Here is a 20981-nt window from a genome sequence, read left to right on the forward strand (position 1 = left end):
AAAAAGAATTGAGGGACTTTCCTGGTGGTCCAGTGGCTAAGACTGCGCTCCCAATGCAGGGGGTCCGGGTTCAATCCCTGGTCAGGGAACTAGATCCCGCATGCTGCAACTAAGAGCCCGCCTGCGGCAACTAAGACCTGATGCAGCCAAATAAATAAATAAGTAAATATTAAAAATAAATAAATGCAAAGAATTGAAAAGTTTTCCCTTTTCTTTCTAAGCTCTGGGAAAGTCGAAGGAGCACTGGTAGAATTCCCCTAGGATTTCCTTTGGGTCTGGCACAGTTTAGGAGGGTAACTTTAAATTTTCATTCTATTTGTTCTATTGTAAATAGTGTATTCGATTTTCTCTCTATCCCAGAGTCAGTTTTGTCCATTTATTCTTCCTAAAAACACAAATTTCATTTAGATTGCCAAGTTTATTTGGATGGTATTGAACAAAGTAGTGTCCTATGATTCTTTTAATATCACTTGCAATTCTCGTTATTTCTCTTGTACTTCTTACTCACTGTATTTGTTAAAACTAGTCTATCTATATTTATTATCCTAAAGAAAATTTATTTAGTGTATCATTCTTTTCAATTTTATACTGTCATCTATGCTTTTATCTATTTATTCCTTCTGCTTTCTTTTTTCCCCCATCTTCTTGAATTGTCTTTTTTTTTTAAGTAAGTTTTTAAGGCAACATTTTTTCCTCTCCATTTTGATTTAGCTATATCTTACAGATTCCACTAGGTAATTTTTCTAATTAAAAAAATTGCCTGCAAACAATTTTGCTTGATGTTTTAAAAATATTTTATTTTGAAAAAAATCTCAAACTTAGAAAAGTACAGTACACAGAACTTTTCTTGCTGGACCATTTTAGATTAAGTTGCTGACTCGATACTTGATCACTCCTGGGTACTTTAATGGGTATTTCCTACAAATGAGGACATTCTCCTATATAACCAAAACACAGCATCTAAATCAGGACATGCCATGAATATGTTACTACCATCTAATCCTCAGACCCCATTCAAGTTTTACCACTTGTCTCAGTAATGTCCTTTCTAGCAAAAGGGTCCATCCAGTTCAGAATCACATATTGCATTTAGTTATCCTGTCTCTTTAATTTCCTTCAGTCTGAAACAATTTCCACAGACTTTCCTTGACTTTCATGGCCTTGATACGTTTAAAGATTACAGGCCAGTTATTTTGTAGAATGTCTCTCAGTTTGGATTTGTCTGATGTTTCCTCATGGTTAGATTCAGATTTTGTACCTTGGATAGGAATATCACAGAGGCAACGCCATGTCCTTTTCATTTCACCCTATCAATACTGAGAATGTTCACTTTGATTCCTTGATTAATATTGTGTCTGCCAGGTTTCTCTACTATAAAGTTATTGGTTTTCCTTTTGTAATTAATGAGTATATAGTGAGGAGGCAGTTTGATACTATGTATATATCTCATTCTTCATCAAAATTTCAATTTATTCATTCATTTATCCATATCGGTATGGACGCATGGTTTCCTATTTTATTCGATAGGTTATAATCCATTACGTTATTTTGATTTTTTTAGCTTTTTATTTTAAAATAATGATAGATTCATAAGAAGTGATAACAAAAATTGTACAGGGAGGTCCTGTGGATGCTTCAGTAGATTCCTCAAGTGCTAACATCTTGCATAGCTATAGTACAATATCAAAACCAGGAAATTGACATTGGTATAATCCACAGAGCTTATTCAGATTTCACCAGCTTTAAGTGCACTCATTTGTGTGTGTTTAGTTCCATTCAATTTTATTGCATGTAACCACTACCATAATCAATATACAGAACTGTTCCGGGACTTCCCTTGTGGTCTAGTGGGTAATACTCCATGCTCCCATTGCAGGGGGCCCGGGTTCAATCCCTAGTCCGGGAACTAGATCCCGCATGCATGCCGCAACTAAGAGTCTGCATGCCTTAACTAAAGATCCCGCATGCTTCAACGAAGGTCCTGCATACCACAACTAAGACCCAGCACAGCCTAAATAAATAAATAAATATTAAAAAGAGAGAGTGAGAGAAAAGTGTTCCATCCCCACAAAGCTTCTCCTTACTACCCCTTTATAGCCAGAATAAACATCCACCTTCCCCACCACTTGAAGCCCTGGCAACGCCTAATCTCTGTTATTTCCACCTTATTGCATAAATATAATCATACAGTATGTGACTTTTTGAGATTGCCTTTTTCCTTTCTCTTTTTTTTATTTATTTTTTTAATTTTTATTTATTTATTTATTTTTGCCTGCTCTGAGTGTTAGTTGCTGCAGGCAGGATCTTTGTTGCCACGTGTGGGATCTTCAGTTGCATCATGCAAACTCTTGGTGGCAGCATATGAGATCTAGTTCCCTCACCAGGGATCAAACCCAGGCCCCCTGCATTGGAACCGCAGAGTCTTAGCCACTGGACCACCAGGGAAGTCCCAAGATTGTCTTTTTTCATTCAGCATAATTCCATTGAAATCCATCCAAGTTGTTGTATGTATCAGTAGTTTGTTCCTTTTTATTGCTGAGCAATATTCCGAAGTATGGATGTACCAGAGTCTGTTTAAACATTCATCCTTAATGTTGAAAGATAGTTGGGTGGTTTTCAGTTTGGGGCTATTCTGAATAAAACTTCTGTGAACATTCATGTACAGGTTTTTATGTGTGAACATAAATTTTCATTTTTCTGGAATAAATGCCCAATAATGAAATTGCTGGATTATGTTTGGTTTTATAAGAAACAGACAAACTATTTTCCAGAAAGGCTGTACCATTTTACATTCCCACTAGCAATATATGACTGATCCAGTTTCTATGTACTGCCAGTATTTAGTGTTATCACTATATTTTATTTCAGCCATTCTGATAGGTGTGTACTGGTTTCTCATTTTGGTTTCAATTTGTATTCCCCTAATGGCTAATGATCATATTTTCTTGTGGCTATTTTCCAACTGTATATCCTTTTTGGTGAAATGAACAACAGCAATAAAACAAAACAAAATAAAATCCTAGGCATATATTTAATAGGAAAACTACAAAACACTCCTGAAAAACACACAACTAGATTTGAACAAATGGAAATAAAAATGGAAAGAATAACTAACATCATAAAGGTTTCATTGTCTTTAGGTTCATTTTAAATTTAAGATGATCCCAATTAAAATATCATATGTCTTCCTGGAGCAAAACAGGTTGATTATAAAGTTAATATGAAAGAATATAGAAGTAAGAGTATCCAAGAAACCCCTGAAAAAAAGGAACTATGACTTGGGTATTGTGAATAATGCTGCAGTGAACATGGGGTGCAGGTATCTCTTCAAGATAGTGATTTCATTTCTTTCAGATATATGCCCAGAAGCAGGACTGCTAGATCATATGGTAGTTCTATTTTTAATTTCTTGAGGAACCTCCATAGCATTAGTCACAATAGTGAAGACATGGAAACAACCTAAGTGTTCACTGACAAAGGAATAAAGGGAGGGGGAAAATATATATATATATATTTGCCATGAGGAAGAAGGAAATCTTGCTGTTTATGAAAACTTGGATGGAACTTGAGGGCATTAGGCTAAGTGAAATAAGTCAGAGAAAGACAAATACTGTATGATATCCCTTATATGTGGAATCTAAAAAAGACAGACTCAGAGGAACAGAGAGTAGAAGGATGGTTACCTGGGGCTGGGGAGGAAATGGGGAGATGTTGGTCAAAGGCTATAAACTTCCAGTTATAAGATGAATAAGTTCTGGGGAGCTACTGTGCAGCATGGTGAGTATAGTTAACAATACTGTACTGTACACTTGAAAGTTAACAAGAGGGTAGATCTTAACATTCCCATCACACAAAAAAAGGTAACTCTGTGAGGTGATGGATTTCTTAACTAACCTTATTGTGGTAATAATTTTGCAATATATACATATATCAAATCATCACGTTGTACACCTGAAATGTATACAATGTTATATGTCAATTATATCTCAACAAAGCTGGGGGTGGGGAGAGGAACCTTGAGGAGGGACAAACTCTTCCAGATATTAAATCATACTATAAAGCCTCTATAATTAAAACGTGGTACTGGCACACAGACTAGTGAAATTGAATAGAAAATATAGAAACACACCCAAGTGCACAAGGGAAATTATGGTACAGCTGTCATCTCAAATCAGTGGTAAAAAAGATGAACACAGTTGATAGGTGGTATTAGGACAAAAGATAGCAAAGTGGAAAAGAGAATTAAACTAGACCCATTCCTCACACTGTATATTAAGACAGATCCTATATGGATCAGAGATCTAAACGTATAAAATAAAATCACACACACATACACATACACAAAGGAAAGGCAGTGAATTCCTTTATAGCCTAGGACTGATGAAAACTTTCCTAACAGTGACTCAAAATCTAGAAACCATAAAGAGAAAGACATATATTCAATGACATAAAAATGTTTAAAAGTTGTACATGGTAAAAACAACATAGCTAAGTCCAGTCTTGAGGGATGAGGAGAAGAGGAAAAGGAAGAAAAAGTTGGAGGACTTACACTACCTGATTTCAAGCCTTGTTAAAAAGCTCCAGGATCTAAGGCAATGTGACATAGGTGTGAGGATAAACAGGTAGACCAACAGAACAAAATGGAAAGTCCAGAACAAATATATATATATATTTACTCACTTATTTATTTATTTAAATTCACCACCTGATTTATGACAAAGGTCACAGTCACAGTACAGTGCAGTGGGAAAAGGATGGTATTTTTCTTTTTAACTTTATTGAGGTATAATTGACATACATTATATTAGTTTCAGGTGTATAATATAATGATTCGATATTTGTATATATTACAAAATGATGGCCACAGGTCTAGTTAACATCTGTCATCATATGTACTTACAAATATTTTTTCTAGAGATGAGAACTTTTAAGATCTACTCTCTTAGCAACTTTCAAATATGCAATACAGTATTATTGATAGTTAATAGTAGTCTTTCAATTACTGAAGCTGGGTCAGTTAAATATATATATGGAGAGTTCCAGGGTGGTAGAGTGAGATGTTCCATGGACCCCCTCCCAACAAAACTAATAAAGTTGGTGAAATTTTTTAAAAGAAAGCAACCAGTTAAAGTCTCTGCAAATTGTCCTAAGAGCGTACAGCAAATGAAGAACTATTTATTCAAGAAAATCTAGGACTTCCCTGGTGGTTCAGTGGTTAAGAATCTGTGCTTCCAAGGCTTCCAATGTGGGAACTAAGATCCTGCGTGCCACATGGTGCAGAAAAGAAAGAAAGAAAGAAAAAAAAAGAAAGAGAGAAAGAAAGGAAGGAAGCAAGGAAGAGAAAGAAAGAAAGAAGAAAGAAAGAAAGAAGGAAAGAAAGAAAGAAAGAAAGAAAGAAAGAAAGAAAGAAAGAAAGAAAGAAAGAAAGAAAAAGAAAGAAAGAAAGAACGAAAGAAAGAAAAAATATATATAGTAAAACTGGGTAAAAATAGTAAGAGTCTGTGGCATTCTGGGACTTCCCTCGTGGCGCAGTGGTTAATAATCCTCCTGCCAATGCAGGGGACACAGGTCTGAGCCCTGGTCCAGGAAGATCCCACATGCCACAGAGCAACTAAGCCCCTGCGCCACAACTACTGAGCCTGCACTCTGGAGCCCGCGAGCCACAACTACCGAGCCTGTGTGTCACAACTACTGAAGCCCACATGCCTAGAGCCCGTGCTCCACAACAAGAGAAGCCACCACAATGAGAATCCCACACACAGCAACGAAGAGTAGGCCCCGTGTGTCGCAACTAGAGAAAGCCCGCGCTCAGCAACGAAGACCCAATGCAGCCAAAAATTAATTAATTAATTTTAATAAATAAATAAATAATAAAAGTGTAGTCTGACATTGAGATTTTTTTTTAATTGTGGCAAAATACACATACCATTAAACTCACCACTTTAACCATTTTAAAGTATACAATTCAGTGGCATTTAATACATTCACAATGTTGTACAACCACCACCTCTATCTAGTTACAAAATATTTTGATCACTTCAAAAAAAAATCCTACAACCATTAAGCATCCGCTCTCCCACTCTCCTCCAGGAGGAGGGATAGGTTCTTCCCCAAAAATCTCCTCAAAATAGTCATGGACACAGGAAAGTACAGAACGCCCGTCTTACAATCTTACTGGTTAATAGGTAATAATTCAATCTGACAAATATTAGCTTTTATTTACTAAGTGGTCATTGTGAGCCAGGCACTGACTCTGACTCTAGTGTGAAAATTAAATGTCAGCTAAGCCTAAGAATTTCATATTAAAAAAAAATCTAGTCAAGATGGAACAATTCAAGCACGTTGTCAGAATGAGACCATACATACTGCGAGGTCTTACACCCTTGCTGAGGAAGGCAGAATAATGGCCCCAGAGATGCCCACATCCCAGTCTCTGGAACCTGTAAATATGCTCTTTTACATGGCAGAAGGGACTTTGCAGATGTGACTAAGTATCTTGAAATGGAAAGATTGTCCTGGATTATTCAGGTGGGTTCACAAAGTAATCAGAAGTGTCCTTATTAAGAAGGAGGCAGGCAGGTCAAAGAGAAAAATACATATGATGAAAGAAACAGAGGTTGAAGTGATGCAGGGTCATGAGTCAAGAATGCACACAGCCTCTAGAAGCTGGAAAAGGCAAGGAAATGGATTCTCCCTTAGAGTCTCCAGAAGGGATGCAGCCTTGTCAATGCCTTGATTTTAGCCCACTGAGACTGATTGTGGATCTCCAGAACTGTAAGATAATGTTTGTATTGTTTTAAGCCACTAAATTTGTAGTTATTTGTTATAGCAACAATAAGAAACTTGCAGACATACCTTTCTGAATCATATGATGGTTAGATGTTAAATTACCTCTGAATGTAAGCTATGACATCATTTAAAAAGAGGAAAAACAGGTGTTTTTTCATACTAGTCTTTTAAAAATATTGAGAAAATGAAACATGGTCCTCTCTGTGAAGGCAAAGGGAAGAGGAAGGCAGAATGGTACAAGGTGAAATCTTACCTTTCAGAGAGATTAGGGCATCATCTATAAAAATGGGGATAGTGTGAATTTAAAAGACTGTTATGAGTGTAAACCATATAAAATCTACACGAACACTTACCATGTGGTCCAGTTTCAACACAGAATCATATTCAAGGAAACAACAACCATATAAAAATCACAATTCAGAGCAACTCAAATCCTGATCCAAACTTTCAAGAAAATTATAAAGGGGAAAATTCACTCTTAATGAATAACTTCTCAAAAAATCCTTTGGGGGAATTGTCTCATCCTCAGTCTGTAGTAGTGACTCAAAAAATTCTCCTTTTTCTCTTTCTACCCCCCAAAATTGTCCTCAATTCCCACTCCACCACCTCTCTAGTCTAGCTCCTTTCTCACCTCCAAGTCTCAACCCTTAAACATGTATATCTGTGATTCTCAAGTGGGGTCCAGGGATGCTGCTAAACATCCTACAGTGCATAGGTCAGCCTCCAAAACAAAGAACTATTTGGCACAAAATATCAATGTGCCAAGGATGTAGATGAGTCTCTCCATCTCTTGATTTTCTTTTCATTTGGGAATACCTGGATCCTGCACTACAAAGGTAGCTCCTTAACCAAGGCAGCAGCCTTCCTCTTTAGAAATGGGGGAGGAAAACACCCACAGTCTCTTAGAATTCAATATATTTTCTTTTATCCCTGTCCCGTAAGAATGAATGCAATAACATATATAAAATTCCCAGCATGGTTGCTCAAACCATGGATGCTAACAGGTGCTCAAAAAATATTAGTTCCCAACCCTTTTTCCAGAAGGGAATGAAGAATCCAATTTATTCTTTTTTTTTTTAACATTTTTTAATTTATTTTTTTCCTAGTTTTTTTCACACACACACAAACTGTATTTTATTTTTACAAGAGATAAATAAACTGACACCAAGCATTGTAAATGGATGACCACAACAAAAGCAACAATGATTGCAATTACCAAACATGAAACACACTCATACTATGTCATAATATTGACATTCAGTCCAGTAATTTTAATAAATAAATAAATAATAGAAGTGTAGTCTGACATTGAGATTTTAAGTTAACCAAGTTCTTAAACTTAGCATAACAATCCTGATCCCCATAGGCTCCATCTGGGAAGCTGACAATTTTCTAGAGTACTCACTGAGGACTGAAGGTTGTAGATGGATACTTTAAACCAACACAGCAGTCCTCATAGCTCTGCTGTGCACCGTTTACCATCCTTCCTCCCTAAACCTCAAGCAAGCTGGTGGTACCCACACTCAGGCCTCTTCTTGAGCACAGCCATCTTCTGTCAGCCCTCCAGAGAGGTGGTTCCTTTTAGCCACGCCCACCCCAAATGTGAGTGAACTCCCTCTCCCCCAAATGCTCTGTGACTGAATCTAATCTTCCTCACCCCACCCTGCCAGGCCTGGGTGCAAGCCCCAGTCTCCATGATACCCATTCTCCACTAAGCGTTCCATCTCTGACCATGATCTCTAGGCCTCAGTGCTGCTTGCCAAGGATTCCAAGGGGAGGTTCCAGGCCTGCATTGCCAGTGTCCTTGCTGTAGCTAAGGGGCTGGCTTGTTGCTAGGCGTTTCACTCTAGCTAAATTCCAGCCTGGGGACTTAAGCTGCTTTATTCCAAGCAAGGCCCCAAATCCCAGGCCTAGGTGCAATGTTAAGTCCCCAAACTGATCACCAAGCCCAAGCTTGCAGCCCTCAACCGACTGGGTGCCCGCACACCAAGGGGAGTCTCCCAGCTGACTCCACTTTCAGACCCACCCTTGCCTTGACTGGTAAAAATTAGTCTCCATCTGTCACTCTTGACCCTGTCTGAACCTCCACGTGGCAATCTGGCCCGCTTCTGAGGTGAAGAGCAAGGCAGCCTGACACAGAAGCGTTTCTTCTGACCCCCTCCCGCTGGCCCCTCACCCACTGCTGGATAACTTTGTCATGAGGCTCCAAGCCCTCATCTCCTGTCCTCGGGTCCATGTGTCAGGCTCAGGTAGATGCAGTGTTGGTGGACAAGAGGTGGGAAGTGGTCTCCTCCAGTCTGCCCAGACAGATGGTGCACATTGAGGGGAGAGACGTGGTACCCGTGGGCACAGAGAGTTAGCTGTGGGGAAGACAGCTGAGGGCCCACTGAAGGGGAAGGGAAAACAATAGTAGGGACATAGGCGTCAGGGCACAAATATCCTTAGGCCTCTTCCCTCAGACATCCCCCTTCACCTTCAGACACCATCCTTCCCACCTTGTCTCTCCTCCACAGCCTCCCAGGCAGCCCTCCTCACTCCTGCAGGACCAGCAGGGCTATGGTCTCTCCAACCTGTTCTGGCTGTGGTTCACATGCTGGACCCTGAGGGACGCGAGTTTCAGCTCTTAGACATGAACGCACACTTCTCATGGCCTATCCAGGACAGAATGGGTGGGCCACTGCCTGAATGACCAGCATTCACCACCATCACCCAGGACCCTCATAAATACCTTGAGGAAGAAACAAGAGCCTCAGGAGGTGAGGATCATGATCTTGGTGTCCTTGCCCACTGATATTTGTCATCCGTGAGACTGGACATGCACTGGGGGCACAGTGGGGGAGGACTTGAGATTGTCTTCAGCAACAGGAAGGTAACTCCAGGCTAGTAACCCATTCTGAACCCCCTGAGATTCTTCTAAGGCCCAGAGAAGACAAACTCCACGCCATCCCCCAGTATTTTACCTATTTGTTGTGTGCTAGGAGCTGGTTATACAGTAGTGAAGGAGAACAGAGAAAAATCCCTACCCACATAAAGCTTATATATGAGTGGGAAAGACAAGCAATAAGCAGGTAAACAAATAGGTGGACAGAAAGTAATTAAGGGCAAAATAGTTCACACACACACACACACACACACGAAAAGCTATCATTTTAAAATTCAGGATGGTTGTTTTCTGCCTTGGAGAAAGAAGGTCAAGGAAGGCCTCTCTGCAAAGGTGACCTTTAAGCAGAGCATGAGGGAGCAGCCAGCCACGTGAGCAACCAGAGGAAGAGTGTACCAAGCAGAGGGAAAGTCAAACACAGAGGCTTGAGGTGGGAAATTACTGGGTGCCCCTGGTTATTAAGGGTACATGGCAAGGAGGCCAAAATATCTTGAAGGAAGTGAGTGGGAAGACAGGTTGGAGGAGAGGGTGTCAGTAAGGTGACAGGAAATCAGACTGTGTTCTTAAACTTTGCACAACAATCCTGATCCCCATAGGCTCCATCCGGGAAGCTGACAATTTTCTAGAGTGCTCACTGAAGACTGAAGTTTGTAGACAGATGCTTTAAACTAACAAAACAGTCCCCACAGCTCTGGTGTGCGCCACTCAGCATCCTTCCCCCTCAAGCAAGATGGTGGCACCCACACTATGGCCTCTTCTGCAACTACTGGTGTTATGGTGACATAACACACCTTCTCTAAGGCATCATCACGCTGAGAGGCCCCTGTAAGGCCTGGGCCTCCTTGAAAAGCTTGAAGTTCAGTGGGCTTAGGGCTGCTGATTAGGTTGCTGGAGAAGCAGTGTCATGGGTGAGCCTAGCTTGAGGTGTGTAACTACTGGTTAAATGCTAGATTCAAAGTTAAAATAAAGGCTATATGCAACACATTGGGTCTTAGAGAGAGAGAACAAATACTGCATGATCTCACTTGTATGTGAAATCTAAAAAAGTTGAACTCAGAGAAGAAGAGAATAGAGTTGTGGTTATCAGGGGGTGGGGGAAATGGGGAGACATTAGTCAAAGGGCACAAACTTCCAGTTATAAGATGAACAAGTTCTGGGATCTAATATACAGCATGGTGATTCTAATGATACATTATCCCACTAATGGTACTATATCATATACTTGAATGTTGCTAAAAGAGTACACCTTAAATGTTCTCATCACAAAAATAGAAATGGTAATTATGTAATGGAATAGTGGTAGTAGCTAATGCTATATTGCTAATCATTTTGCAGTTTAGAAATGTATCAAATAACACATTGTTATGTGATGTTATTACACTGTTATGTCAATTATATCTCAACATAGCTGGGAGAGGAAAAAGAGATAGCAACTACTAAAGGTAAAATGACACCAGCTTGCTAGGCAATCTTGAATAAAGATCCTTCAAAATTGCCACTAAAAAAAATTGGGTCTTAAAACATAATGTTGTCACAGTTTTATTTTTTTTTAATGTATGAAGTAGGGACTTCCCTGGTGGTCCAGTGGTTAAGAATCTGCCTTCCAATGCAGGGGACGTGGGTTTGATCCCTGGTCGGGGAACCAAGATACCACATGCCACGAGGCAACTAAGCCTGTGCACCACAACTACTGATCCCGCGTGCTCTGGAGCCCGTGCACCACAACTAGAGAGAAGCCCACACGCTGCAACTACAGAAGCCCTTGTGCCTCAACAAGAGCCCGCATGCAGCAATGAAAGATCCTGCATGCAGCAACGAAGATCCTGCGTGCCAAAACTAAGACCCAACACAGCCAAATAAATAAATAAATAAAATATTTTTAAAAAAAAAATAAAAATAAAATGTATGAAGTATATTTTGGGGTTTTTGGTTTCGTTTGGTTTTGTTTTGCTAAGCACTGAGCCTATGATGATCCCCAATTTACAGATGAGGAAAATTAGGCCCATAGTGTTAAAGTACCTTGTTCAAGGTCACAGAGCTAGTAAGGTGTAAAGTGGGAATTGGAACCCAGTTCTGACTCTACTAATCTGTAAGGATGATAAAGAAATTCTAGGCAGAGGGAGCAGAGGGTGGGAAATGATTTGTTGCCTTCTGTGATCTGTACACGGTACAGAGGAAGAGAAGGAAGGCACCAGAGGCTTAGAGCAGGGCAAGGGTCAGTCACGGAGCACCCTGCCGGCCCCACTAAGGAATTCAAGATTTTCACTGAAGCAAATGAAGAAATAATCCTCAGTTTTAACGAGTGGGAATAACATAATCACTGTACGTTTTCAGACGATCAGTTTGGTGGCAGTGTGAGGTATGAATTCAAGGAAAGAGAAAGAATGGGATAAGAGAGACATATAGGATACTACTGCAATAGTCCAGGTAGAAAATGTAATAATGGCCTGAAGTAGAAACAGTGAGGATTGGGGATGTTGAGTGAGATTTGAAGAATATAATCCTGGGATCTGATGACTGATTACCTCTAAGAACTGAAGGATAGTATGAGATCTGTTTTGAGCAAGATGAGTTTGTTGCATCTGTGTGACATCCAAATAGAGACATCCATCAGATAGTTGGATAAATGGGTTAACATCAGCATTTCCCAAAGCAGTTGCCCTAAAAAATGATAGTTCTCTAGGGCATTAGCAAATGTTAACTGAAAAATGAAAGAGCGGGGACTCCATGTAAAAGAAGTTAGGGGGAACGTTTGGTTACACAAAATTAAACGGGTACATAGTCTTTAATATGCTAATGTATATTGTGAATTTCTAAGAGCAAAGGCATTTCCCAAAATCATTTGACCATGGACCTGGTTTTCTTCCCACAGAGTATCTTGCAGGACTCATGTTCCAAGGAATCCTTTCTGAAATGCTTCTTTTGAGCTTGAGGGAGAAAAGTATGAAATAGCAACATGAGAGCACTCTGCGTTAACATGGCAACTGAAGGCATGGGAACAGTGACATCAATACAGAGCATGTGGAGTGAGAAGAAATGATGACTGAGGACAAAGCCTAAAGGCAAAGAAAAAGCATTCAAAAGGGCACCTAGAAGGATTGGCATGGACAAAGAATGTTGCCTGCCATTTCAGTAAACAAAGGGTGTTGAGGCCATCAAGCCATCAGCCACTGCAGGCCCCCCCAGACAAACACACACAGTGCCCCCTGAGGGGAATTCAGGATGGAGAAAAACAGGATACTGGCCTGATACAGTTGAGATACATATCTAAGGAATGATTTTAATGAGCCCAGACTCTTGTATCTTCCCCTATATAGAAAAGCACCAAAATCATTAACTGGAGATGTCTGTTTTTTGTGATTTGCAGTAATCATTTTATGTTCAACTACATTTTTTTTTTCAGCAAAACACTCATATATCCTGGGTCCTCATTTACCTCTTCGGACCAGTCCCTCAGAGCTATCTGAGTTGCTGTAGCTCAGGCTATAGTCCACAGTAAGTCTGCTAGATAAAACATAATTCTCAACTTTTAGGTTGTGCACTTTTTTTTCATTTAACATTAGTGATAGCTTGTGTCTGGTTAGGTTATCAATAATAAAGTGTATTTTTCCATGACATGATGTTTTATTCATGTTTTATTCTTTCAATTGATTTTTTAAAACTTTCATTGAAGCTTTTATCAGAAAAATGCACACAGCCTAAGCGTATAGCTGACTGGATTATTCCAAAATGAATACACACACACATGTAATTATGCCCCGGTCAAGAAATAGAACACTGATGGAAAGATATACCTTGTTCTTGGATTGGAAGAATCAATATTGTGAAAATGACTGTACTACCCAAAGCAATCTACAGATTCAACACAATCCCTATCAAATTTACCAATGGCATTTTTCACAGAACTAGAACAAAAAAAATTTTAATTTGTATGGAAACACAATATACCCCGAGTAGCCAAAGCTATCCTGAGAAAGAAAAATGGAGCTGGAGGAATCAGGCTCCCTGACTTCAAACTATACTTCAAAGCTACAGCCATCAAAATAGCATGGTACTGGCACAAAAACAGAAATATAGATCAATGGAGCAGGATAGAAAGCCCAGAAATAAACCCACACACCTATGGTCAATTAATCTATGACAAAGGAGACAAGAATATACAATGGAGAAAAGATAGTCTCTTCAATAAGTGGTGCTGGGAAAACTGGACAGCTACATGTAAAACAGTGAGATTAGAACATTCTCTAAAACCATACACAGAAATAAACTAAAAACAGAACAAAGACCTAAATGTAAGGCCAGACACTATAAAATTCTTAGAGGAAAACATAGGCAGAACATTCTTTGACATAAATTGCAGCAAGATCTTTTTTGATCCACCTCTTAGAGTAATGAAAATAAAAACAAAAATAAACAAATTGGACCTAATTAAACTTAAAAATTTTGCACAGCAAGGGAAACCATAAACAAAACGAAAAGACAACCCACAGAATGGGAGAAAATATTTGCAAATGAAGCAACCAACAAGGGATTAATCTCCAAAATATACAAACAGCTCATGCAGCTCTATGTCAAAAAAACAAACAGCCCAATCTAAAAATGGGCAGAAGATCTAAATAGACATTTCTCCAAAGAAGACACACAGATGGCCAAAAAGCACATGAAAAGATGCTCAACATCACTAATTATCAGAGAATTGCAAATCTAAACTACAACGGGGTTTCACCTCACACTGGTCAGAATGGCCATCATCAAAAAATCTACAAACAATTGGGCTTCCCTGGTGGCGCAGTGGTTGAGAGTCTGCCTGCCGATTCAGGGGACGCAGGTTCGTGCCCCGGTCCGGGAAGATCCCACATGCTGCGGAGAGGCTGGGCCCGTGAGCCATGGCCGCTGAGCCTGTGCATCCGGAGCCTGTGCTCCACAACGGGAGAGGCCACAACAGTGAGAGGCCCGTGTACCAAAAAAAAAAAAATCTACAAACAATAAATGCTGGAGACAGTGTGGAGAAAAGGGAACCCTCTTGCACTGTTGGTGGGAATGAAATTGGTACAACCACTATGGAGGTTCCTTAAAAAACTAAAAATAGAACTACCATATGATCCAGCAATCCCACTCCCGGGCACATATCCGGAGAAAACCATAATTTGAAAAGATACATGCACTCCAATGTTGACTGCAGCACTATTTACGATAGACAAGACATGGAAGCAACCTAAATGTCCATCGACAGAGGAATGGATAAAGAAGATGTGGTACAAATACACAATGGAATATTACTCAGCCATAAAAAAGAATGAAATAATGCCATTTACACAACACGGATGGACCTAGAGATTATCCTACTAAATGAAGTCAGAGAAAGACAAAGATCACATGATATCACTCATCTGTGGAATCTAATTGTTTAAAATGATGCAGATGAACTTATTTATAAAACAGAAACAGACTCACAAATTTCAAAACCAAACTTACATTTACCAAAGGGGAAACATGGCAGGGAGTGATAAATTAGGAGCTTGGGATTAACATACACACACTACTATATGTAAAATAGATAACCAACAAGGACCTACTGTATAACACAGGGAACTCTACTCAATATTTTGTAATAATCTATATGGGAAAAGAAGCTGAAAAAGAATGAATATATGTATATGTATAACTGAATCACTATGTTGTACACCTGAAACACAACATTGTAAATCAACTATACTCCAATAAAATTTTTAAAAGTAAATAAAAATTTAAAAAAGAAATAGAACCTTATCAGCTCCCCCAGAAACTCCCTTTGTGCCTTCCCAAGCACTATCCTCCTGCCTCCTCAAAGTAACCACTATCCTGACTTGTTACACCACACGTTTGTCTTGTCTGTGCTTGAACTTTAATAATTGGAATAGCATTGGATGTACTGTTTGGTGTCTGACGTCTTTCACTCAACATCATGTTATGAGATTCATCCATGTTGTTTCATATAACTATGGTTTGTTCTTTTAGTCACAGTCTAGTATTTCATTGTGTGAATATATCATAATTTAACCATTGTATCATCACGGACATTTGTGTTGCTTCCAGGTTCTTATTTCAACAAAGAACATTGATGTAAACACTCATCTACATGACTTTTGGTGTGCATATGAATGCATTTCTGCTGGGTAGATGCCTAGGAGTGGAATAGCTGGGAAACAGGGTATGCATATGTTAAAATTTAGTAGATAATGCCAAATAGTTCTCCATAGTTGCTGTACCGATTTGTACTTTCACCAGCAGTGTGTGAGAACTCCAACTGCTCCATATTCTCACCAACACTTGGCATTGTTAAATGTATTTGTAAAATTATTTGTAAAGGCATTTATTACATTTCTCTAATTATTGGCAATAAGCAACCCTTTCTGGAACATCAGGGGAAGTCATGACTAGAGATGACACTTGAAAGACATTGCGTTACTGTAAAAGCTGAAAGTAAAAAAGTGACACAAGGGCTTCCCTGGTGGCACAGTGGTTGAGAGTCCATCTGCCGATGCAGGGGACATGGGTTCGTGCCCCGGTCCGGGAAAATCCCACATGCCGCGGAGCAGCTGGGCCCGTGAGCCATGGCCGCTGAGCCTGCACGTCCGGAGCCTGTGCTCCGCAACGGGAGAGGCCGCGACAGTGAGAGGCCCGCGTACCGCAAAAAAAAAAAAAAAAAAAAAAAGTGACCCAAATCACTCTGATTCTGCAGGTTTAGATGGGCTCAGTTTTTCATTACAGGCTTTTCTTAGTAACAGTGTTCATTATCCTTATAACTGTCATAGATTCCTGTACCTAAGGCAGGTCTCAGGAGTGGGGACCCCCCTTCGCTTTTGGGCTTTGTATCACAGTATGAGAGATTTGCATGCATTAATTCGCATGCATTATATGCATTCACATGCACATAAAAGGTATGATTACCCCATCCCCCCCTTAACTGAAACTTTCATTTACGTGGTTCTCTAAAACACTTTCGACTGAAATTATCTTACTCTTAAGTATTTGACTGCTTTGGTCCCAAACATCATAGTCTGAATATCTGATGGTCCTCCAAACACAAATTGTATCCTGCTGACACCGATGGGAAGGGCTTTGAACAAGTATCTTCCTGGGGCAGCAGGAGGAAGAACTCATGGATTCAATGCTAAGAGTGTTCCAGCTTCTCTGGAGGGGCACTGAGAGCTGAGGCTGGGGGGTGCCAGGGCCTACAGCTGGTGGAGTGCAGTGTTGCCTGTTGCCTCTGAGTTGGGCCACACCCTAAACAAGTGCCCACTCTCATCTGCCTCTCACTGTTTCCTATATTTTTTTAAACATGTTTGACATATAACATTGTGTCCCCTATATTATTACACACCAAGTTTAAACTTACTAAGTTAAAGTATTGTTATTGTTTTTTTGTTTTTTTTGGCCGAGCCACGTGGCATGTGGGATCTTAGTTCCCCAACCAGGGATCGAACCTGTGCCCCCTGCATTGGGAACATGGAGTCTTAACCACTGGACAGCCAGGGAAATCCCTTTTGCCTCTTTATTTTAATTGAAGTATAGTTGATTTACAATATTGTGTTAATTTCTGCTGTACTACAAAGTGATTCAGTTAAACATATATATGTGTATATATGTATATATAAACACACACACATTCTTTTTTATATTCTTTTCCATTATGGTTTATCACAAGATATTGAATATAGTTCCCTGTGCTATACAGGAGGACCTTGTTGTTTACCCATTCTATATATACTAGTTTGTATATGTTATTTTCTTTATATAATTTTCATAACTCTTTCAAGTGCAAGGTGTCATTTTTTTAAATGTTTTGGAAGGCTATATTAATAAAGTCTAACAGCCAAAAGAAAAATGTCTATAATGAATGCACATCAAGCATGATATTATCTCTTGAAAGGTCTCCAGTGTTTGATAAGAATTTTTACAGGAAACTCTATTAGCTGGGAATGAAAATTTCAATAAAGAAGTATAATTTTCCTTCCTGAATCTTGTAGTTTTTTCAAGGTGATTTCAATTATTGGCAATTACAAAGGTTAAGATTCTTAGAGATTAGTTATCTTAACACTTTTCAGAAATAGTAAAGCCTAAAAAATTGGCATATTCTTCCCTATAATATAAAGAAATGAAACATCTTTCTTCTTTCCTTATTTTTCTTTTACCTTTTTTTCTTCTTTTATACTTCCTAGTCACTCCCTTAACTTTTACCTTCCCTCTACTTTTTAATGTATCCTTATAAGAAAATTTCACTTTATGAAAATATTACCAGCAACACAAAGGTTTTTTTTTAATTCAGTTTAATTTAAAACCTGAGGAGATGAGCTGAATTTACCCTACATAGAAGAATATAGAAGAAATAAACAGGTAACCATGTGTTAAAATAAATTTAGATGTTTGGATAGTAATATTGATTTAAATATAAGTCTCTGGCAACAGAAAGCTGTTTTATTTACACCACTCAAGGGTTTACAAAAAGTGACTATGAATACACAGAAACTGTACAAAAGATAAATGTCAGAATACAAAGGACCTTTAAATTTAAATGAGATTATTCTATCCAAAAGCATAAAGACTTTGCCTTACATTTATCCTCTTATCATAACACTAAAATCCTTATTTAGCTTTTATCTGATTTTACCTATTTGCTTCTACATTTTTATTAGGGGAATTCCAAAGTTGTAACAATGGCACTTGAATAATAAGAAAACATTCATTTTCATGTTCTAATTTTTAAAATCTTTCTGTTTGTTTGTTTTGTTTTGTTTTGTGTGTGTGTGTGTGTGTGTGTTTTGGTTTTGGTCACATTTTGTTTTGGTTTGGTATATTTGGTGGCATGTGGGATCTTAGTTCTCTGACCAGGAATCGAACCCAGGCCCCCTGAACTGGAGGCATGGAGTCCTAACCACTGGACCACCAGGGAATTCCCTGTTCTGATATTTTTAACAAAATATTTTCTATTTGAACCATATTAATCAAGATTGAATGAGACAACCTTATAGCTAAGGGTACTGCTTAAAATTCTCTATTCACTAGTCATTTCCTATAAAATTCTAGTAAGTTTCTAAGCTACAAGGCCTGAATGTTCATGTATAAATTGTAGGCAAATGGCTCGAACATGGTGTCCTGGCCACCTTGCTTTTCTCCACATAGGTCACATAGTCAAGGTCTGATTGCAGTCACCCGAGTTCTGGAAGAATGCCCTGTGATGTTCCCCTGGAACGGGGCAGTCTTGTGAGGAGCTGTTACAGGACGTTCCTCATCTGCCTCCCTATCTTCCAGAAGTCTTGCTATCTTGCCAAAAGTTCCCACAAAGCCATTTCTCATCTGTCCCCCCTGGATTGGGTAAGGCATGGGACTTTCAGCTTTGCTGCCTCCCCTTAGGGTACAGCTGCAGGCTTCTGTGTAAGTCATACAACTGCTTGTGTGTAGTTTAGAGAAGGGTTCTCAATGACAGAGTGACCCACCATGCATGTTTTCTGTCACCTGGCCCCTCTGGTTCAGTGTCGCACAGTACTGACCTTGCTTTTACTGTCTATGTAAATAATAAATCCTTATGGTTCATTGTCTCCTTAGCAGCTGAATCTATGGAAATATGACAAACCAACTTAACTGCACTGCCGCTTAGGGACTGCTTGACCACTTGACAAATTGACACCCAACGTGGGGCAGGTAAAGTCATGATGCCTCCTTGGAGAAAAGACATAAAGGCAGTGAAGGCCAAGTTAGGGGTTATGAGAAAACCCCATGGGATCTGGCAGTTCATGCTTTTTCTCTTTTCAGGGCACTGCCACATGTAAAAAGCACTCATGGGACAAACTCTGCCCTCCCCCTACAATTTGTCACCAGTGGATGAGGAATGATTTAGTGCAACTACCTCGACCTTATGAGGTCCAAAGCTTTCACTATATAGATGATGTCCTGTTGGTTAGCAAGTCAAAAGCCTTAGTGTCAGCAGTCCTGACTATGGTGTCATTTCATCTTTACCAGCAGGGGTAGCTGATCAACTCCAACAGCATCCAGAGTCCTGCTTGCCAAGTAAAGTTTCTTGGACTTATGTGGGTGGATTTACAACACACAATCCCTCTGGAAACCAAGTTTAGAAGTGTCTTACAAAATAGGGGACTGCTTGCCAAACTTATAACTTCTGGCAAAGTCTTGTGATTAAAGAGCCCCCATTATACTGGGCATTGGCCCCACCCTCTCCTAATAGATTAACATCAGATCTGTGACACACTTTCTGGTTATCAGTGGTGCCTCATCACAGTTGATATTTGTTCAAACTGTGTTATGTTTTACTTGATGGACATACACCCAAATGGTTCTAATGGATGCTGCTAAAAGTACTGAAATAACAGGTACTTTAAGTAGGCATAATACTTCTCTTGATTTCATGGAATGTTCCCAGTGGAGAAATGGCCACAACTAAAGCAGTAGCAGTAGAATAAGACACAACCAGGAGCCCACCTGGCTTCCACAGCCATATGGTGTCACTAAAATAACACAAATGGGGGAGAGGTGGCTGATCATTGTATTAAACAAAAACCTAATAGAGATGGAAGTGCTTTTAAAAAAATTCAACAGACTGCCATCCCACTTAGGCCAGTCAGACCTAATGAGGCTTTTGAACTACAAGTATCAGTGACTGACAATTATGCAGACTGGAGCCTGTAGGAAAAAGAAGTTACCACTAGGCCACAGTTCCCACCACCACCACCACCACCCCACCACTCCCGTGGCTTTGCACACGTCACTTCCCTTGACACATCAAGACTCCTGATAACTGGACCTGATTCATGGACAGATCAGCTAAATTAGAGTCTGACAGGGCATGCTGGGACACTTGCAGCAGTGCAACCACCAAAACAAAACAAAACAACCATTTGAAACTTTGCATGGAGCATGCAGACCAAGGAAAGGGCCCTGAATCCCTGAGGGTAGCACCAGCATAGATGTGGCAGGAGGCACTAGGAAACCAAAAAACGTGCTCCCACCTCCCAGTCTCACACTTTCCATCCCACACCCAAGGGCACCATACAGAACCAGGAAATCAACATCTACCCCTGGCACCAACAAAGACTGATGTGGTGCTCCAGTGGCACCAGGCAAACAAAGCAGACCAGAATGACATTGCAAGGTCTCTGAAAACTAAATTATCATTGGAACCACAGCCCCAAAAGATCAGGACCTATATGATAAACGTAAACAGAATGACTGCTAAAACAGAAGATTTAAATAGGATCCTGAGTCTCCTGACATGATAGACAAAATGTGCGGGATACAATAAAAAATCAGGGGCCAT

The 20981-nt window shown here is 39.7% G+C and overlaps 1 protein-coding gene across 1 annotated transcript in view; it reads right to left on the minus strand.

The window, feature by feature from the left end:
* Positions 1-20981, minus strand: part of USP11 (ubiquitin specific peptidase 11) — an 80428-nt gene continuing 59447 nt past the window's right edge. The window contains exon 21 of the mRNA XM_089904968.1: positions 1-20981. This exon is cut by the window's right edge and continues 8129 nt beyond it. The gene's annotated coding sequence lies outside the window, so the exon portion shown is untranslated.

This window comes from Delphinapterus leucas, chromosome X, assembly GCF_059928025.1.
Source record: "Delphinapterus leucas isolate spDelLeu-1000000601 "Yukka" chromosome X, BTC_Dleu_Yukka2, whole genome shotgun sequence".
Lineage (NCBI taxonomy): Eukaryota > Metazoa > Chordata > Mammalia > Artiodactyla > Monodontidae > Delphinapterus > Delphinapterus leucas.